At 40.4% G+C, this 21,583-nt stretch overlaps 1 long non-coding RNA gene across 2 annotated transcripts in view; it reads right to left on the bottom strand.

The window, feature by feature from the left end:
- LOC132390467 (uncharacterized) overlaps window positions 1-21,316 on the bottom strand; it is a 48,579-nt gene extending 27,263 nt beyond the window's left edge. Inside the window, exons 1-2 of one of the 2 annotated variants that reach the window (XR_009510912.1) lie at window positions 20,849-21,316; window positions 10,160-10,252 (exon numbers count right to left, since the gene is read on the bottom strand). This is a non-coding gene — a long non-coding RNA (uncharacterized LOC132390467). Of the gene's footprint in view, window positions 1-10,159; window positions 10,253-13,894; window positions 13,991-20,848 lie in introns of those variants that run through there. The other variant, XR_009510913.1, reaches the window with a different exon arrangement.
- Between the last annotated feature and the right edge of the window lie 267 nt (window positions 21,317-21,583).

Genomic DNA, 21,583 nt, shown 5'->3' with positions numbered 1-21,583 from the left:
CAGTAAGGCAAACGCAAGACAGAACACTGTTATGGGCAAGGTCCTTTGGTGTTGCTGAGCAGAGAGATCATGGCATCCTAGTTCATTGCTAGTTCTAAGTAGCTACACAAGTTGGTATGTTGTTTAGAAATAGGCTTACAACATGCTTGCATTTATTATTCAAATAATTTAGCTCAATAGTCATGTTCCTACTTTGTAAGACTCTCGTTGGGCCACATCTGGATGACTGCATACAGTACTGGTCGCCCCACTCTTGGAAGGATGTGGAGGCTTTGGAGAGGGTGAAGAATATGTTTACCAGGATGCTGCTTCATTTAGAGGGTGTGTGCTATCACAGGAGGCGTAATAAAATGTTGTTTCCACTGGAGCTCCAAAGGCTGAGGGGTAATCTGATAGAGGATTGCAGGAAGATGGAGGGTATGGACATGGTATAGACAGGAAGGATTAGTGTTTGGGTGTTTTTGATTTGCTTTATAGCTAGTTCATCACAACATTGTGGCCCAAATGGCCTGGTGCTGTGCTGTACTCGTCATTGTTCTATGTTCTCAAAGCATTTTCATAGCAAACTGACATGTTTGACTGTTACTTTGTAGCTGTTGGTTAAATCCTTTGCAATTTACAACTTGCTATTTCTAAACTCAAGGTAAAGATTCCAATTAGAATTTTAAATCTCTCACAATATCATTAAACATGTTGGCTCCTAAACTACACAAGCAGCAATGACGTTAAATTAGTTTCGACATTCCATGTTCATGAGATGTTCTTCTGCACACCATTGATTTAACATGTCGTAATTTGAGTTAATAGCACCTTTCTGTCACCTTAAACAGTCTGACATATCACAGAAACAAATATTTTCACCCATAGAACTGCCAAAGATCAGATGACTTATCTTTAAACGCTGGAATCTCTTGTACATGAAAGTCGCTGAAGGTTCTGAGATTCTCAAACCACCCTGCCTGGCACATGTGATCAATCCATGGTCAAGGTCACTAAGATCTCATTTCTCTTCTATGCTGATGTTTGGTCTCAACAGCAAATGAATCTCTTGACCATTCCTGCATGCTTTTATGCATTAAGTTACATCGAAAATTTTGGATGATGAGATATCGGCACTAACAAGTGTAGTGGGATGCACGGGTGTCCATAATAAAGTGGCCATTGAATGTATTATGCTCTGATTGGGCTGCCCTGAACCATTTCTCTGTCATTGAGGTATTTTAGAAGTAGAGTTTCTGATAAATTGAAAAAACAGCATCCAATCTCACTCATGCAGCAACGTTACGACAATGTGTTTTATAATGACACTGATAGAAAGGACAAGGACTGAACACCAGGGAGAACTTGCCCATCTTTTCCAAGGTACATGGAAATCACTCAAGAGGCTTTAGCATCTCTGCCTGGATTGCTTCAGAGCTGCATTGAAATAGCATCCTAGAATTTGAACTGTTCACAAGATTGGACCTTGAACCCATTCTATAGCCTCAAGGGAAGAATCACACCACCTGGTCACACTTGACACTGATACGAACTCAGCATAAAAACAACTTTAGGGAAATGGAAAACAATCAGCTCAGCAAAGGCAGCAGTACAGGAACTTGCAGCTCATACGGAATGGAATCTAAATTCATACTCTCTGTGATTAAAGAAGAGAATAGTAATTTTAATGTTATTCTATCTACAATTGAAGGGTGTTCTAAAGTAGTCTTCAAGGCTACTAGAGTCTGTACTTCTGCAGATAATCTATTACCTTCAGTGACAGGTATCTGACTGTACAAGACAATATGTGGGAACTGAATTCAGCACAGATATACTATAGCCTATTGTTGAACACACACAACTAAACTACAAAAATACAGTATTGCCTTTAAAACTGATCTAATTTACTGTCCCAGCTATCCAACGATAAGTCATTCTTGTCATATAGAAGTATGTCTGTATTCACTTTACCTGTATTCTCAGTTTTCTGAAATATTCTACCTCTCAATTTGTAGTTTCCAAAAGTCATAGGAGCAGAATTAGTCCATTTAAACCCAAAGGGTTTGCCCCACCATTCCATTTTGGCTGATTTATTATCCCTCTCAACCCCATTTGCTTCCCCTGGTCAGGAACCTTTCACAAACATACTAATGAATAATCTATCAATCTCCACTTTACACATCCCCAATCACTTAGCTTCACAGATTCCACAGATTCACCACCTTCTGGCTCGAGAAATCCCTCCTCATCCCTGTTGTAAAGGGACATACTTCTACTCCAAGGCTGTACCGTCTGGTCCCAAACTCCACCACCACAAAATACATCCTCTCTACTTCAACTCTATCTAGGTCTTTCAATATCCATAAGCTTTCAATGTCCTCCTTTTCTCTTTACCAGAGCTATCAAAAGTGAGATACCTTCCTCCAGATAATGGCCTTCCAAAAAACACTTGTCGTCCTGGTGTTTCTCCTGCTGCTTGTTAACACTGAGTTTTCCAAAGCCCGAGGGGTCAGACGACTTGATATCAGATTAAACAGTAATGCAGAGGGAATTTCTTCACAGGTAGGATTGTCTTACCTCCACTTCTTTAACAGTGTTCATTGTTGAATTTTCTTTACAGATATACAACCAAACGAAACAACATTCCTCTACAACGTGCTCCAACCACAGAACATTGATCGCACAAAGCACATAAAACTAAATATTGTCAAAAATAAGTGAATAAAATATAATTCACAATGCATGCAGTGTGCAGCACATTAAAAAAACAACTAACAGTAAAGAGCTCACTGTCTTGTGATGAGAGCTCGGGAGTGGCAGGGCATTCATTGGTTTTGTAACCTAATGAACGAAGCTATTACCCAGTCTAGCAGTCATAGTCCTCAAGCTCCAGTGCCTCCTTCCCGATGATTATAGGTCAAAGTGATTGGGAGATATGTGCCAGGGATCCTCAATGATGCTTTGGGCTTTGACTAAATCAAATGTGTCAGATCATTAATATTCCAAACAACATTTTATTTAAAGTCAAACATCTATTTTTTGATATAATGAACATACTGAAATGCAATAAAAAAACATTAATTTTTCCAAGTCAAATTGAGTTTATTCTTATTATCATAAGTTGAGTGAGGTACGGATTCAGTACCAAGGAAAATTTGCATGCAGCAACATCACAAAGATGAAGGGACAGACAGCACACAGAACATAGATTATGCATTAGCTCTTCCTTAAGTCATGCCATATGCAATAAAGTCGATTTGCCATCATGAGTATATATTTTCAGAAGTTAATTGGCTGGAATAGTAATGAATGGGAGATTGGTTTGACTAGACAAAATAGATGAATGTTACTTGAGGCAGGCATCCCCAACAGGGCTGAAAACATTGTCAATTACAATTTCCCACTAGAAGTTACTCACGGACAGTTATAGAAAATCGTGTAGGTCTTGTAATGGAAATGTTCCCATGATACTTCAGGGTTTATTCATCGAGAAGATACTTTGATTGATGCACCAGTTGGGTGGGAAGTGGACGGGGTAATATTTTGGTAATATTTTCTGAGGAGCTGATTGGTCAAACTAAATAGTGAGAACTGGTGCCGAATACTTTCCTGTGTTCAATGGTGGGTGAGGTTCACAAATGACGGACTGGGCCATATTTAGTACATATTACAGGCTTTTCCGTACAATGGCATTGATGCTTCCATATCAGGCCAAGATAAAACCAGTCAATAACTCTCTAACAGACATCTGTAGAAATTTGTCAATGTTTCAGATAATAATTCAAATTTTGTCAAGCTTCCAAGAAAGCATAGCATTTTTGGTGACATTCCAAATCTCCTCAAATTCCTATTGAAATATAGCCGCCGTCACACCTTCTTTACAGCTGTATCAATATGTTGGGTCCAGGTTAGCTCCTCGGACACACTGGCCCCCAGGAACTTTAAATGGCTCCCTCACTGCATTTCTGATCCCTCCATGAGGATTGGTGTGTGTCATTCACTCAACTATAATGTGTCATCTGTCCTCATACCCGATCTCTATATTCTCAAACCCGACCTCCGGAAAACACGGTGAGGAATTCTTCCATGGGCAAGAAATTCAATGGTCTGAGATAACTGAGCTGCAAGTTGAATTCACAATTCTTTGTTTCTTGTCAATTCACAGGAAAATATGGGCGAAAGTCTGAGAAGCGGATACCCACCACAGAACAGGTGACTTTGTGGTTTGTCAGAAGTAAAGGTCTGTTAAGATCTATTAAGAACTGTGCATTCCAGTGATCCACCACTCTCTGAATAAAACAAAACCCTACGCCTCACATGCCCTTTGAACACACGCCTTCTCACTTTAAATGCCTGCCCTTTGGTATTTGACATTTCAACCCCGGGAATCAGATACTCCCTGTCTACTCTATCTATGCCTCTTTTAAACTTATAAACCTTCATCGGAATTCCACACAGGATCTGGTGCTCCAGAGGAAACAACTCACCGTCCTTTCCAATTGTATCCAGTCTCAATTGTAAGCTAAGCTTTCGCTGAGGAAATCCAGCTCCAGTAATATGATTTTTATTTCTGCATGTGTGTGTGTGGCAAATATCCATCGACATTTCCTGGTACATGCTTCAGAGCATCGACTGATGATAAGAGGATGTTCACCATGACACTGGAGTAAACTCTAGATGTCTCATTCTCCTGTGTAGTAAAGGACTTCAATTTGCTGCATCCTACTACAAGTTCTGAGTTATCATAATTCGAAAATGAGCAATGCTAAAAGTTCATGTGCAACGGTTGTATTTATATTTTCTGCCCATTACACTACTGGTGTTTTTGGCAGCAATAAACGTCTTCCTTCTCTGGCTGTGTTCAGTGCTTCCTTCATCATGTCAGTGTTACTCCTGTGACGATAGACAATAGGTGCAGTAGACCATTCGGCCCTACAAGCCTGCACCGCCATTTTGAAATCATGGCTGATCAATTACTATCAATACCCTGTTCCTGCTTTGTCCCCATATCTCTTGATTCCCTTATCCATGATACCTATCTAGCTCCTTCTTGAAAGCATCCAGAGAATTGGCCTCCACTATCTTCCAAGGCAGTGCATTCCAGACCCCCACAACTCTCTGGGAGAAGAAGCTTTTCCTTAACTCTGTCCTAAATGACCTACCCCTTATTCTCAAACTATGCCCTCTGGTACTGGACTCTCCCAGCATCTGGAACATATTTCCTGCCTCTATCTATTCCAATCTCTTAATAATCTTACATGCTTCAATCAGATCCCCTCTCAATCTCCTTAATTCCAGCGTGTACAAGCCCAGTCTCTCTAACCTCTCTGCGTAAGACAGTCCAGACACCCCAGGAATTAACCTCGTGAATCTACGCTGCACTTTCTCTACAGCCAGGATGTCCTTCCTTAACCCTGAAGAACAAAACTGTAAACAATACTCCAGGTGAGGTCTCACCAGGGCTCTGTACAAATGCAAGAGGATTTCCTTGCTCTTGTACTCAATTCCCTTTGCAATAAAGGCCAACATTCCATTAGCCTTCTTCACTGCCTGCTGCACTTGCTCATTCACTTTCAGTGACAGCTGAACAAGGACTCCGAGATCTCTTTGTATTTCTCCCTTACCCAACTCTAAACCTTCATCCAAATGCCTTCATCCAAATCATTAACGTAAGTGGTAAACAGCTGTGGTCCCAATACCGAGCCCTGTGGCACCCCACTAGTCACCACCTGCCATTCCGAGAAACACCCATTCACACCTCCCCTTTGCTTTCTATCTGCCAACCAGTGTTCTATCCATGTCAATGCCTTCCCCCTGATGCCATGAGCTTTGATTTTACCCACCAATCTTCTACGTGGGACCTTATCAAATGCCTTCTGAAAATCAAGGTACACTACATCCACTGCATCTCCCCCGTCTAACTTCCTGGTTACATCCTCGAAAAACTCCAACAGATTAGTCAAGCATGATTTACCCTTGGTAAATCCATGCTGGCTCGGGCCAATCCTATCACTGCTATCTAGATATGCCACAATTTCATACTTAATAATGGACTCCAGCATCTTTCCCACCACCGATGTCAGGCTGACAGGTCGATAGTTCTCTGTTTTCTCCCTCTTCCTTTTTGAGAAATGCAAGATCGCTATTAAGGCAGTGTAGGAGACCCAGGAAATGAGTGAGAGAAGTTTGGAATGTCCTGGCCCCCAGCGATACAAAGCCACGGAAAAGGTCATTGTTTCTTGGAGGCGGAATTGTGTATTGAGTACTCTGCTTCATGGAAGCCCTCAGGCAACGTGGGCAGGTTAGGGGATGGCATCATTCCACCCTGAGTGACATCTGAGACCCTATGAGTGGGGATAAAAGAGGGTCTGGGGAACAGCTCCTTGAGACGCACCAGAAGAAAGGCTAGAACTCCTGTAACAGCGCAATAGAGAAAGCCGGCGGAAAAGCCCACGTAGAAATATAGAAATATAAAAAACATAAATAATTAAATAATAATAAATTATGCCAAGTGGAAGTAATCAGTGATTCATAGTCATTTTATTGTGACAACATTAATTCGTTATCAGCTAAGCACTGTTTCTGAGTTTAGTCTATTCATTTACTATATTAATAATTCAGATGTCAAGACAAGACAAGGTAAAGGAGCAGAAGTAGGCCATTCGGCCCCTTGAGTCCGCTCCGCCACTTCACCATGAGCTTAAGTATTTTCCCATCTCCAATTTCCGACTTTTTCCCCATATTCCTTGATACCCTGACTAATTAGATTCCCATCAATCTCCTCCTTAAACACCCTCAATTATTGGGCCTCCACACTGCATGTGGCAACGAATTCCATAATTCCACGACCATGATGCCTCAAACAGAGTTACAGGACAATGAGTTCCAATCAATTTGCAATCAATGCCCACATTACACAATAATCCGTTTTGCTTTGGTATCATACTACAAACTTTCTCAATGTTTCTGTTGACATGTCACTCATTAAGTGAATACCAAATCGTCAGTCCTGTTGAAGTGATTTGACGTGCTTTGTAATTTAATTAAAATTGTCATTTGATAACGTATATTGATAACTTTCAACAAAAGTAATCAGTCTATAATATTAGCTAAGCAGAGTCTGCTGTGTCACATATCGGGGAATGTTTCTGTTCTCTTGATAAAACTAGATCTATGTAAAGGCAACAAAGGAGCACATTATGAACTTTAATTAATATTGTATAATACAATAGTTGTATCTAGTCTCAATTGTAAGCCAAGCTGACACTGAGGAAATACAGCTCCAGAAATAATATTTTTATTTCTGCAAGGAGTATGGGTGTGTGCCAAATATCAAGCAGCATTTCCTGGTGCATGATTCAGAGCACACGACTGATGATAAGAGGATGTTCACCACGACATTGGAGTAAACTCCAGATGTCTCTTTCTTCTGTGCTGTAAAGGAATTAAATTTTCTGCATCCTACTACAAGTTCTGAGTTATCATAATTCGAAAATGAACAATGCTGAAAGTCAAATGCAACTGTTCTATTTATATTTTCTGCCCATTACACTACCGGTGTTTTTGGCAGCAATAAAGGTCTTCCTCTCTGGTTGTGTCCAGGGCTTCCTTCATCATGTCAGTACTTCCACTTAGTTTTCTCTACTGTCTAGTATGCATTTCATGTGGAGACTCAGGAATACAGTTACACTCAGATGTAGAATTATTCTTTATTGCTTTTCCAGACCAGTTTTGATTTACCAGTCTGAATTTTTATTGCTGAACTGAAACCCTGAACGGGCAGGACCCATGGACATCTCTTCGCCTGGCCTCTACTTATTGACCTGTTAGGTATGGCTGATACTACCAAGAGCTAAAGCAGAAGGCCCTGACTCCAGACAACTTAGAACTCAGGGTCATTGAGGCACATGGTCCTTCAAACCTGATGACATGTCTGTGGTCTTCTTGCAGCCCTTTATTTATTGCCATCCCTTATTTCAAGCATTGGCACAATTTAACATTCATCATAATCCACTTCCTCTTGTTCCAAACCTTTATGTGTCAGGTTTTTTTTATCCTATTCAATATTAATCATTTGTTGTATTCCAGGTTTTAAGGTACTATGCTTTCAGTAACAAATGAATATTTCTGAACTTGTGTTGTAGTTGGCGAACTGCCCAAATGGAACGAGCACTCCCAGCAATGATCCATCGGAAGGAATTCAGTCTGCCAGAAACTTCAGTCAGACAGACAGACTGAACGACATACTTTATTGATCCCGAAGGAAATTGGGTCTCGTTACATTCATACTAAGCAGGAATTGTGTAGAAATATAGCAATATTTAACCAGAAATAATTAAATAATTATAAATTATGCCAAGTAGAAATAATCAGTGATTCATAGTCACTTTATTTGTGACAACATTAATTCGTCATGAGCTAAGTACTGTCTCTGTTATAGTCTATTCGTTTACTCTATTAATAATTCATATTACATTTCAAGCAAGGTAAAGGTGCAGAAGGAGGCCATTCGACCCATTGAGTCTGCTCTGCCACTCCACCATGAGCTGAACTATTCTCCCATCTAGATCCAATTTCCGACTTTTACCCCATATCCCTTGATACACTGACTAATTAGATACCTATCAATCTCCTCCTTAAGCACCTTCAATGATTGGGCCTCCACACTGTATGTGGCAACAAATTCCATAATTCCACCACCATCTGGCTAAAATATGTACCTTTTGCAATAATTTGATGAGAATGCCAGTAGGATAGATAAAGGGGATGCAGTGTATTTTGTATATCTGGGCGTTAAGAAGTCCTTTGACACAAGTGCCACACAGAAGGCTGCGCATTTAATTAAGAGCCCATGGTATTACAAGATTGTTACTAACATGGGTAGTACATTGGCTGATTGGTAGGAGGCAGCGAATGGGAATAAATGGATCCTGTTCTGGTTGGCTGCCAGTGGCTAGTGGTGATCCGCAGGGTTCCTATGGGGCCACTTATTTTTATGCTGTATATAATGACTTAGATGAAGGAATAGATGGCTTTCCTGCCAGGTTTGCAGATATTAGGAATATTGGTGGAGGGACATGAAATGTTGAGGAAACAGATATGATAGAAACATATAAAACACGGAACTACTGCACAATACAGGCCCTCCAGCCTACAAAGCTGTGCCGAACATGTCCTTACCTTAGAAATTTTACATTATGCCGATGACCTTTTGCTTTATATTCCTAATGTTGAGACTTTATTAGCTATCGTACATTCTTTTGTCTCCTGTTTTAGTCAGTATTCAGGATAAGAGTGAACTTTTTCTATTGAATCATTTAGTATCAATTAATACTAACCTTCCTTTTAAAATTGTAAGAAATAAACTTACTTATTTGGATGGAACAATTACTAAGAACCATAAATAGTTATTTAAAGAAAATTTGGGCCTGGGACCCCAAGATCCCTCTGATCCTCCTCACTGCCAAGAGTCTAGGCATTAAGTCTACATTCTGCCATCATATTTGACCTACCAAAATGAACCAGGCCACACTTCTCTGGGTTGAACTTCATCTACCATTTCTCAGCCCAGTTTTGCATCTTATTAATGCCTCATCTCATTAAATTACCTCGTCTCAGTCATTTATAAAAATCACGAAGAGTTGGAGTCTCAGAATAGATCCCTGAGGCACAACACTGGACTCTGGCCTCCATGCAGAATATGACCCGCCTCCAAGCACATTTTGCCTTCTTGGGGTAAGTCAGTTCAGGATCCACAAAGCAATGTCTCCTTGGATCCCATGTATCCTTACTTTCTCATGGGGTTGAGGAGGAGACAAAACAAAGGATCATCAGTGATTGAATGGCAGAGCTGATTCAATGGGCCAGATTATCTCATTCTGCTCTTATGTCATATGGTCTTAAATAAGTATGTCTAAAATTAATTATTTATAATAATTTTGTGTTTAATGGGGACAATCTCAAGAGCACAGATATTAGGTATGGTGAATAAATGTTGCCAATATCAGTAGTAACCACTTCCAGTCTTACAATAAATGCTACTGAAGAACACATTGTTTGTATGTTTCATTGATTGTTAATTATTATTACAAGTGTTGCACTATTTCACATTTCTTTAACACACATTATACAGTGTTGAACTATTAGCTGGAACTTTTGATAGTGACACTAAGTTTCTGACCTTGTGCTGTTGATCAGATTTATCCCAGATGCTCACTGTAACTTGCGGAGAAGATATTCCTGATGTCACTTTCAGGGTCTATGGTGCAGCTGTCTGAAAAAAAATGAACAGCAGAAATGTCATTATTGTAATCGACATACGGCAACATACATCATCTCCAATAACTATATGATTTTCACTCCAATGGAAGAACTGCAGGAACGAGACTGCAGGATTTTCTGGGATTTGAAATCAGATGGTGTCATTCTCGTAAATGCTTATGTAGTGTTCTCGCACAGCTGTAAGATAACTCTGAACTAAACACCAAGCATAAACCAATCAATGAGGCGGTCCCAGTAAGATTAACCATTTACTGTTCACTCTTCCACATTAAGGTATGGTGAAAACTGTTGATAAAACAACACAAAAAATATACTGTATTTGTTTCCTTCTTGACATCACATTTACATCATAAACACTTGCAAAAGTAAAACTACAACAACAATCTTACATTAAAGTGCAACATACAGTCAGAATCTACCCACGCCATCGACTGGCTTTAAATACACTTCAACACAAACTATCCGCAACTCTTTAAATAACAAAAAACATAAACTTTATCAATCATCATTACTTTTAACAGAATCAGCGTTAACATTTTTAATTCAACATATCGATTATCTCATGAACTTAGGGCGTTGATTCACTAATGTTTCTCGTGCGTAGAAAGAAAACTTTTCTCGCGCTGATACTGTACACATAAGCCCCCTCCTTCCTGTTTCTCCAAAACGGTATTCTCCCACAACACACGGCGAAACCGGGAGTGACGTCATCGCATGCCGCTATATATCACAGAAAACGAATTTACTTTAAACAACCTTAACTTTAACTAGAAAATGATAACAAACAAATTACTAAAGCAAAAGTATAATAAACTAAACAAATGCCTTAAAGGCAACACAGCTTAAGATCTCAAATGACTGCTCCGAAGATAAAATAATTGGTTATTTGGGGAAAGAAATAAGTATATATAATAAAGTTATTACGAACTCCGTGGAGCATGTGGGGATCTTCAGATATACAGGCACTCTCGCTTTCTTTCTTTTTTTTCATTTTCTTTTTTTCTGTAGGGTTGTTAGAGGGGAAGGGCTAAGGGTATATTTGTTTTTCTATCTGTAATTATTTGAAAACGCAATAAAAAACGTTTTAAAAAGAGGATCATTAAAAAAGGTCATTTAGGTCAGAGTTATGGAAAAAATTCTTCTCCAAGAGAGTTGTGGGGGTCTGGAATGCACTGCCTCGGAAGGTAGTGGAGGCTTTCAAGGAGCTAAATAGGTATCTTATGGATAGGGGAATCAAGGGATTAGGGGACAAGGCAGGAACAGGGTATTGATAGTAAATGATCAGGCATGATCTCAAAATGGCGGTGCAGGCTCGAAGGGCTGAATGGTCTACTTCTGCACCTATTGTCTATTGTCACAGGCGTAACACTGACATGATGAAGGAAGCCCTGAACACAGCCAAAGAAGGAAGACCTTTATTGCTGCCAAAACACCAGTAGTGTAATGGGCAGAAAATTTAAATAGAACAGTTGCACCTGAACTTTTAGCATTGCTCATTTTCGAATTATGATAACTCAGAACCTGTAGTAGGATGCAGCAAATTGAAGTCCTTTACTACACAGGAGAAGGAGACATCTGGAGTTTACTCCAGTGTCATGGTGAGCATCCTCTTATCATCAGTCGATGCTCTGAAGCATGTACCAGGAAATGTCGACGGATATTTGCCACACACACACACATGCTCCTTGCAGAAATAAAAATCATATTTCTGGAGCTGTATTTCCACAGCGTCAGTCTGGCTTAGAATTGAGACTGGATACAATTGGAAAGGACGGTGAGTTGTTTCCTCTGGAGCACCATAGCCTGAGGGGAATTCCGATGAAGGTTTATAAGTTTAAAAGAGGCATAGATAGAGTAGACAGGGAGTACCTGATTCCCGGGGTTGAAATGTCAAATACCAAAGGGCAGGCATTTAAAGTGAGAAGGCGTGTGTTCAAAGGGCATGTGATGGGTAGGGTTTTATTTATTCAGAGAGTAGTGGATCACTGGAATGCACTGTTCTTAATAGATCTTAACAGACCTTTACTTCTAACAAACCACAAAGTCACCTATTGTGTCGTGGGAATCTGATTCTCAGACTTTCGCTCATATTTGAATTGACAATTAACAAAGAATTGTGAAGTCAACTTGCTGCTCAGTTATCTCAGACCATTGACTTTGTTGCCCATGGAAGAATACCTCAACGTGTTTTCCGGAGTTCGGGTATGAGGACAGATGACACATAATAGTTGAGTGAATGACACACACTAATCCTCATGGAGGGATCAGAAATGCAGTGAGGGTGCTATTTCAAGATCCTGGGTGCCAGTATGTCCGAGGAGCTAACCTGGACCCAAAATATTGATACAGCTGTAAAGAAGGTGTGACGGCGGCTATATTTCAATAGGAATTTGAGGAGATTTGGAATGTCACCAAAAACGCTATGCTTTCTTGGAAGCTTGACAAAATTTGAATTATTATCTGAAACGTTGACAAATTTCTACAGATGTCTGTTAGAGAGTTTATTGACTAGTTTCATCTTGGCCTGATATGGAAGCATCAATGCCATTGTACGGAAAAGCCTGTAATAAGTACTAAATATGGCCCAGTCCGTCATTGGTGAACCTCACCCACCATTGAACACAGGAAAGTATTCGGCACCAGTTCTCACTATTTAGTTTGACCAGTCAGCTCCTCAGAAAATATTACCAAAATATTACCCCGTCCACCTCCCACCCAACTGGTGCATCAATCAAAGTATCTTCTCGATGAATAAACCCTGAACTATCATGGGAACATTTCCATTACAAGACCTACACGATTTTGTATAACTGTCCGTGAGTAACGTCTCGTGGGAAATTGTAATTGACAATGTTTTCAGCACTCTTGGGGATGCCTGCCTCAAGTGACATTCATCTATTTTGTCTAGTCAAACCAATCTCCCATTCATTACTATTCCAGCCAATTAACTTCTGAAAATATATACTCATGATGGCAAATCGACTTTATTGCATATGGCATGACTTAAGGTAGACCTAATGCATAATCTATATTCTGTCTGCTGTCTGTCCCTTCATCTTTGTGAAGTTGCTGCATGCAAATTTTCCTTGGTACTGAACCCGTACCTCACTGAACTTATGATAATAAGAATAAACTCAATTTGACTTGGAAAAATTAATGTTTTATATTGCATTTCAGTATGTTCATTATATCAAAAAATAGATGTTTGACATTAAATAAAATGTTGTTTGGAATATTAATGATCTGACACATTTGATTTAGTCAAAGCCCAAAGCATCATTGAGGATCCCTGGCACATATCTCCCAATCTCTTTGACCTATACTCATCGAGAAGGAGGCATTGCAGCTTGAGGACTACGACTGCTAGACTGGGTAATAGCTTCTTTCATTAGGTTACAAAACCAATGAATGCCCTGCCACAACCGACCTCACTTCACAGGTCAGTGAGCTCTCTACTGTTAGTTGTTTTTTTAATGTGCTGCACACTGCATGCATTGTGAGTTATATTTTATGCACTTATTTTTGACAATATTTAGTTTTATGTGCTTTGTGCGATCAATGATCTGTGGTTGGAGCAAGTTGCAGAGGAATGTTGTTTCGTTTGGTTAAAGAAGTGGAGCTAAGACAATCCTACCTGTGAAGAAATTCCCTCTGCATTACTGTTTAATCTGATATCAAGTCGTCTGACCCCTCGGGCTTTGGAAAACTCAGTGTTAACAATCAGCAGGAGAAACACCAGGACGACAAGAGTTTTTTGGAAGGCAATTATCTGGAGGAAGAAATCTCACTTTTGATAGCTCTGGTAAAGAGAAAAGAAGGACATTGAAAGCTTATGGATATTGGAAGACCTAAATAGAGTCGAAGTAGAGAGGATGTATTTTGTGGTGGGGGAGTTTGGGACCAGACGGTACAGCCTTGGAGTAGAAGTATGTCTCTTTACAACAGGAATGAGGAGGAATTTCTCGAGCCAGAAGGTGGTGAATCTGTGGAATTGCTTGCCACAGACAGCTGTGAAGCTATGTAATTGGGGATGGGTAAAGCGGAGGTTGATACATTATTCATTAATATGTTTGTGATAGGTTCCGCATTAGGGGAAGCAAATGGGGTTGAGAGGGATAATAAATCATCCAAAATGGAATGATGGGCAGACCCGTTGGTTCTAAATGGCCTAATTCTGCTCCTATGACTTTTGGAAACTACAAATTGAGAGGGAGGATATTTCAGAAAACTGAGAATACAGGTAAAATGAATACAGACATACTACTATATGACAAGAATGACTTATCTTTGGATAGCTGGGACAGTAAATCAGATCAGTTTTAAAGGCAATACTGTATTTTTCTAGTTTAAGTTGTGTGTGTTCAACAATGGGCTATAGTATATCTGTGCTGAATTCGGTTCCCACATATTGTCTTGTACAATCAGACACTGTCACTGAAGGTAATAGATTATCTGCAGAAGTACAGACTCTGGTAGCCTTGAAGACAACTTCAGGACACCTTTCAATTGTAGATAGAATAATATTAAATTTACTATTCTCTTCTTTAATCACAGAGAGTATGAATTTAGATTCCATTCAGTATGAGCTGCAAGTTCCTGTACTGCTGCCTTTGCTGAGCTGATTGTTTTCCATTTCCCTAAAGTTGTTTCTATGCTGAGTTCGTATCAGTGTCAAGAGTGACAAGGTGGTGTGATTATTTCCTTGAGGCTATAGCGTGAGTTTGAGGTCCAATCGAGTGATCAGTTCAAATTCTAGGATGCTATTTCAATGCCATCCTGAATGAATCCAGGCAGATATGTTAAAGCCTCTTGAGTGATTTCCATATACCTTGGAAAAGATGGGCAAGTTCTCCCTGGTTTTGAGTCATTTTCCTTTCTATAAGGGCATAACATTGCTGCATGTGTGAGGTTGGTTGCTGTGTTTCCAATTTATCAGAAACTCTACTTCTAAAATACCTCAATGACAGAGAAATGGTTCAGGACAGCCCAAGCAGAGCATAGTACATTCAGTGGCCACTTTATTAGGAACACCCGTACATCCCATTACACTTGTTAGTGCTGATATCACATCATCCAATGTTGTCGATGAAACTTAATGCATAAAAGCATGCAAGAATGGTCAAGAGATTCATTTGTTGTTGAGATCAAACATCACCATAGGAGAGAAATGAGATCTTAGTGACTTTGACCATGGATTGATCATTTGTACCAGGCATGGTGGATTGAGAATATCAGAGCCTTCAGCGACTTTCATGTACAAGAGTTTAAAGCGTTTAAAGATAAGTCATTTGATCATTGGCAGTTCTATCAGTGAAAGCGTTTGTTTCTGTGATATGTCAGACTGTTTAAGCTGACAGAAAGGTGCTATTAAATTACCACATGTTAAATCAATGGTGTGCAGAAGAACATCTCATGAACATGGAAAGACGAAACTAATTTAACGTCATTGCTGCTTGTGTGGTTTATGATCCAAAATGTCTAATGATATTGTGAGAGATTTAAAATACTAAATGGAATCTTTACCTTGAGTTTAGAAATAGCAAATTGTAAATCGCAAAGGATTTAAACAACAGCTACAAGGTAACTGTCAAATGGGTCAGTTTGCTATGAAAATGCTTTGAGAACTAAGGAGAACATAGAACAATGAAGAGTACAGCACAACAGCAGGCCATTAGGGCCACAATGTTGTGATGAACTAGCTATAAAGCAAATCAAAAACACCCAAATACTAATCCTTCCTGCCTATACCATGTCCATACCCTCCATCTTCCTGCAATTCCTCTATCAGATCACCCCTCAGCCTTTGGAGCTCCAGTGGAAACAACATTTTATTACGCCTCCTGTGATAGCACACACCCTCTAAATGAAGCAGCATCCTGGTAAACATATTCTTCACCCTCTCCAAAGCCTCCACATCCTTCCAAGTGTGGGGCGACCAGTACTGTATGCAGTCATCCAGATGTGGCCCAACGAGAGTCATACAAAGTAGGAACATGACTATTGAGCTAAATGCTTCGAATAATAAATGCAAGCATGTTGTAAGCCTATTTCTAAACAACATACCAACTTGTGTAGCTACTTACAACTAGCAATGAACTAGGATGCCATGATCTCTCTGCTCAGCAACACCAAAGGACCTTGCCCATAACAGTGTTCTGTCTTGCGTTTGCCTTACTGAGGTGCAATTCGTCACATTTATCTGGGTCAAATTCCATTTGCCATTTCCCAGCCTATATCTGCAATTGATCTACATTTTGCTGTATTTATTGCCAGTCCTCCACTCTATCCACAGCTCCATCAATTGTTTCTTCATCTTCCAATTTACCAATGAAGCCATCTCCATTTAATGCTTGACAATAATTATTTCAGAAAGACTCAGAAAAATCAGATGTACCTGTAACAAAGAAATGGAAGTTGCTTTCTTTGAGCTGCTGTATCAGATTTAGGTGGTTGTCCCCTATATATTGTGATTCAGGGAGGGGAGGAACCTCAAATGGAGTATTTTGCAATGGCGCAAATAGTTTCTATTTGGATAGACATGTTTGTGAAGAGTAATCAATGCACTCTGACTATGAACAATCAGTTCATATCTGAGTGTATTCAAATGGGGATTTTATATCCTCACTGTGCCTGAAGATGAAATCCACATATTTACAAATCAAAGTGAACACACTTACTGTCAGGAGAAGTAAGAAGTAAGAAGTAATGTTTTCTTTTCATCTTGACCAGCCTTTGTACACCAGAGTTTCTGCACACTACCATCACTTCCGTGTCTCATGGGAACGTAACTATTGCAGAACTTCACTCAAGTATTCCCTGAACATTTGCCACACTACCGTACTTTTCCTTGAGAGCATTTGTTTCCAAATTCCTGCCTGATAGCCTCATAATTCCCCTTATTCCAATTAAATTCTTTTCTAACTTGTCTGCTCCGAATATCTCTCCAATGATATTGTAAAGGAGATAGGATTATATTCACTATCTCCAAAATGCTCTCCTACTGAGAGATCTGACACCTGACCAAGTTCATTTCCCAATACCAAATCAAGTGCAGCCTCTCCTCTTGTAGGCTTAACTACGTATTGTGTCAAGAAGCCTTCCAGAACACACCTAACAAACTCCACCTCATAAAAACCCTTGCTCTAGAGAGATGCTAATCTATATTTGGCAAATTAAAATTTCCCATCATGACAACTCTGTTACTCTTACACCTTTCCGGAATCTGTTTCCCTATCTGCTCCTCGATATTGCTGGTAATATAGGCTCTGCCCTTCTCCATTGACTGTTTTGGGTGATTTTCACTGATTTTGAAGGGCCGTGCCTCACACAGCCAGACTGTTGCAATACAATGCTCTCCTCTAAGGTATGAGCAGAATGGTGGGTAAATATTCGATGGAGCAGAAACAAGTGGGGTCAGCAAAAAGGAGGCTCTAGATGTGATGGAGGCTCGAGTTGATGGGGAGTAGAAAGAGGGAACCAGAGCAGGAGGATGAGGCTACAAATGAAAGTTCAGCAACATCCGGAAACTGATTGACTGAAAAAAAAGAGGTTTATGTTTGCAAAATGCTGGCGGGTCTCAGTAGCCCCAGCAGCATCTATGCAGAGGAATAAACCGTGAATATTATGGGCCCAAACACTTCATCCTACCTAGACTGTTTATTTCTCTGCTGAGATGCTGCCCGACTTGCTGAGCTCCTGCAGTACTTTATGTGTTACTTTGCAGTTTATTCTCAGCATCTGCCGAACCTCGAGTTTCATATCTGCAGTGGGACTTCGACAGTTGTCATACAGAATGCCTGTTGATATTGAGTAATAAAGAGGAGAAAATCTGCAGTTATTGAAATCCAAGAACACACAAAATGCTAGAGAAACTCTGCAGGCCAGGCAGCATCTGTGGATAAAGTACAGTTTACATTTTGGGCCAAGATTCTTCAGTAGGACTGGGGAACAAACAATGAGGAGTAAATTTAAAGGTGGCAGAGGGGGAGAGAAACACAAAGTGATAACTGGAACTGGGAGAGGGAGAGACGAAGTAAGGAGCTGGGAAGTTGATTGGTGAAAGAGCTACAGGGCTGGAGAAGGGCAAGTCTGATAGGAGAGAACAGAAGGGCGTGGAAGAAAGAAAAGGGGGGGGAGAAACACCCGAGGGAGGTGATGGGCAGGCAACAAGAGGGAAAAGTGGATGGGGAATGATGAGGGAGGTGAGGCATGACCGGAAGATCAAGAAATCGATGTTCATGCCATCAGATTGGAGGCTGACCAGCAAGAATACAAGGTGTTGTTCCTCCCACCTGAGTGTGGCCTCATCGCGACAATATAGGAGGCGATGGATTGACATTTCCACTGACTATATTGTTTCTGGAAGCTTGCTGTGTTGAAGTAGATGCTGAGATTTCTGCATAAAAACATTGACTGCTTTTGGGACATGTGCTGTTGAACCAGCAGTTGTCCCCTCAAACTAATCCAGTATATTAACAACAACATGTCCCCTCCCTTTTCCAAAATATAATTCAACCACTCTAATACCATATATCCCATATGTTTACACAAATGGGACATCAGGAATATTTATCTATAACTAGGAGGATCCAAGAGTGGTTTACCAGGATCCTGAATAGACACTACAATTGCAATTTTCCATGAGGAGGGAAGATGGCCTGAATGCCAATTAGGATTCAAAAATGTAATATTATCTCAAGAGAGCTGTGGCCATACGTTTAAACATGCAATAACATATATCATCCTTTCCTGTAGCCGTCAGCCCTGTATTAATAATCATTTTCCTAAATTCACACAAATAAAACTCTACATCACTGTCATTGCTACAGCAGGTTTCCAACACGTCTGGGTATTCACTTAACAGCTTATCCCTACATTATTTAGTCTCTTCATTATTTTGATTATGAGTTACAGCAAATGACCAAGCCAGTAACTAAACCCTCTCTGTTTCAGTCACAATTGTATAACCTTCTTTAATCAATACTGGGAACCCTATGAATCCTTCACCCCCATTGTCTTAATCATTCCCCTAACACCTCCAAGTTTAATAGTCCTTCGAATTCTAGCACAATATGACTTCGAGTAAATATTTTTCACAACCTTCATTACTTTCCTCACCACGGCCTGTGACCTGTTACACTTAATAAGATCACGCGGTCAGTGATACTTCTTAACTTTCCAAAATGCCACATTTTTCTGAATAATTGCCTCTGCACACTCCTCCGTCCACCATGGTCCAGCTTTTCTCCTATGAATGCACTTTTTAATATGAGTCTCTTCCAGCAAATTTGAGAAATAACGTGACAACCTTTCTTTGCAGAAATCGACATCATGCTCACCATTCCATCCACACAGATGTTCCATTCATCACATAAAACATTAAAACTTCTCCAATTTGCTTTACCGAAATTCCACCTCCTCAAAGTGGCATCTTCGTCTAAACCGAGGCTTATAAATAGAGGAAAATGATCACTCCCCAATGTTTCATCTCCCATGACATACCACTCACTCACTGCAGCATGAATGTTTGAAACCAAAGTTAAATTTACAGCAATTTCAGAACTATTATGAACATTAAATCTCATAACTCTCCCACCAGTTAGACACAGTGAAATATCTAAAACTCTTCTGCATTTCAAACCAGCACCATCATTCTGAGAACAAGCCCACAGTGAAGTCTATGCATTAAAATCCCCAACCATACAACCCTTAGTGAGCTGGAGCTACATATACTCTAACACATCAATCGAAAGCTTTCCACCATGGTTATAATAATATACCTCTTTAATGTCGCTCCCTGTTGAATCAAATACTTCTACAAGTGTCTCATACATTTCATTCACATCCACAACTGTATGCCTTCTCCCTTTCTGTATAAAATGTGCAATAGCACCTTCTCTACCAAATAATCTATCACGCCTAATTGCAATATAATCCTGGAAGGAAGAATTTAAATGTGGGAAACCAGGTTTCCTGAATACATACAACGTAAGATAGATTTGATAAATCAGAAATAAACTTGGAGTCTTGACCGTGAAAAATTCTGGCTTCCGGAAATATGCGTGTTCTCCCTTCATATACAGTCTGGAGAAATGTAGCAGGACGTTTATGATTGGTGAAACAGATTTAAACTAAGTGTAGTTAATATTGCCACGGTGTCTGGAGATTTAGTTCACCGATTTCTTTCAATTGATTAATGTTCGCGGACGGTCATTGTGTAAACTCAAGTCATTTTACCAACGGATGGCCCTTCAGAAAGCGGGGCTTTAACAAATACAGTCTGAACAAACCGTGAGTGTTCAGCTCTCGTGTTGGAATGGGGTTAAGAGAAGTAACCAAAATGGGACAAAACTCAAAGAACCGCATTCTCCACGGTAATTAAACCAGAAGCAACAATTAGTGTCTTCTTCAGAGAAACCTGATGACCGAGAGGAAATGACAGGGAAGGGGTGCGTCACGATTCCGTGCCTGTGCAGTACGCAGGAATGTAACAGAGAAATCTGGATTCTGCTGAATAGTGGACAGCAATTTCTGAGTAACGGAGATAAGATTCTGAATGAGCGCATCAAAAAGCAATTTTCAAACTTACCTCAAGTCCATGGCTCAATATTTTGTAACTCTTTTAATGAAAGCGTGAGTGGCTCTTAAATGATCCTTTGAATTTCCCGTTTGTTTTGTCAGTAAAGTTGTCTTTACTTGGAGCTGGTGTACTTGGTCACCGCCATTGATCCTTCGGACACGGCGTGCTTGGCCAGGTCCCCGGGCAGCAGCAGGCGCACGGTGGTCTGGATCTCCCGGGAGCTGATGGTGGACCGCTTGTTGTAGTCGGCCAGGCGGTAAGCCTCACCCGCGATGCGCTCGAAGATATCGTTCACGAATGAATTCATGGTGCTCATGGCCTTGGAGGAGATGCCGGTGTCGGGGTGAACCTGCTTCAGCACTTTGTAACTCTCCTTCCTCGACCTCTTGCGCTTCTTGCCAGACTTGCTCGCCGGTTTGGACAGAGCTTTCTTGGCGCCCTTCTTGGGAGCGGGTTTCGGTGGATCAGGCACTTCCCCGTCGGTTTCAAACACAATAATAATCAGAAACTGTTCGGAGCTCGGACTAAATGGGCAGCGCACAAAATGGTATGTTAATTAGAATGGCGACGCTGAGCATTCCGATTGGCTGCTTGGAGAAATGAATCACCAAGAGGAACGCTGGGGGATGGGAAGCGGCACCAATGTGTGACGGTTCGCGCTGCGTTTAATACAGGAGGAAGGACAGAAGGCAGAGACAGGCGGGGGTGCGGGCTGCAATTGAAAAGGGAAACGCAAATTTCAAA

Source organism: Hypanus sabinus, unplaced genomic scaffold (assembly GCF_030144855.1).
Source record: "Hypanus sabinus isolate sHypSab1 unplaced genomic scaffold, sHypSab1.hap1 scaffold_913, whole genome shotgun sequence".
NCBI lineage: Eukaryota > Metazoa > Chordata > Chondrichthyes > Myliobatiformes > Dasyatidae > Hypanus > Hypanus sabinus.
This window is presented reverse-complemented; position numbering and strand designations above follow the sequence as displayed.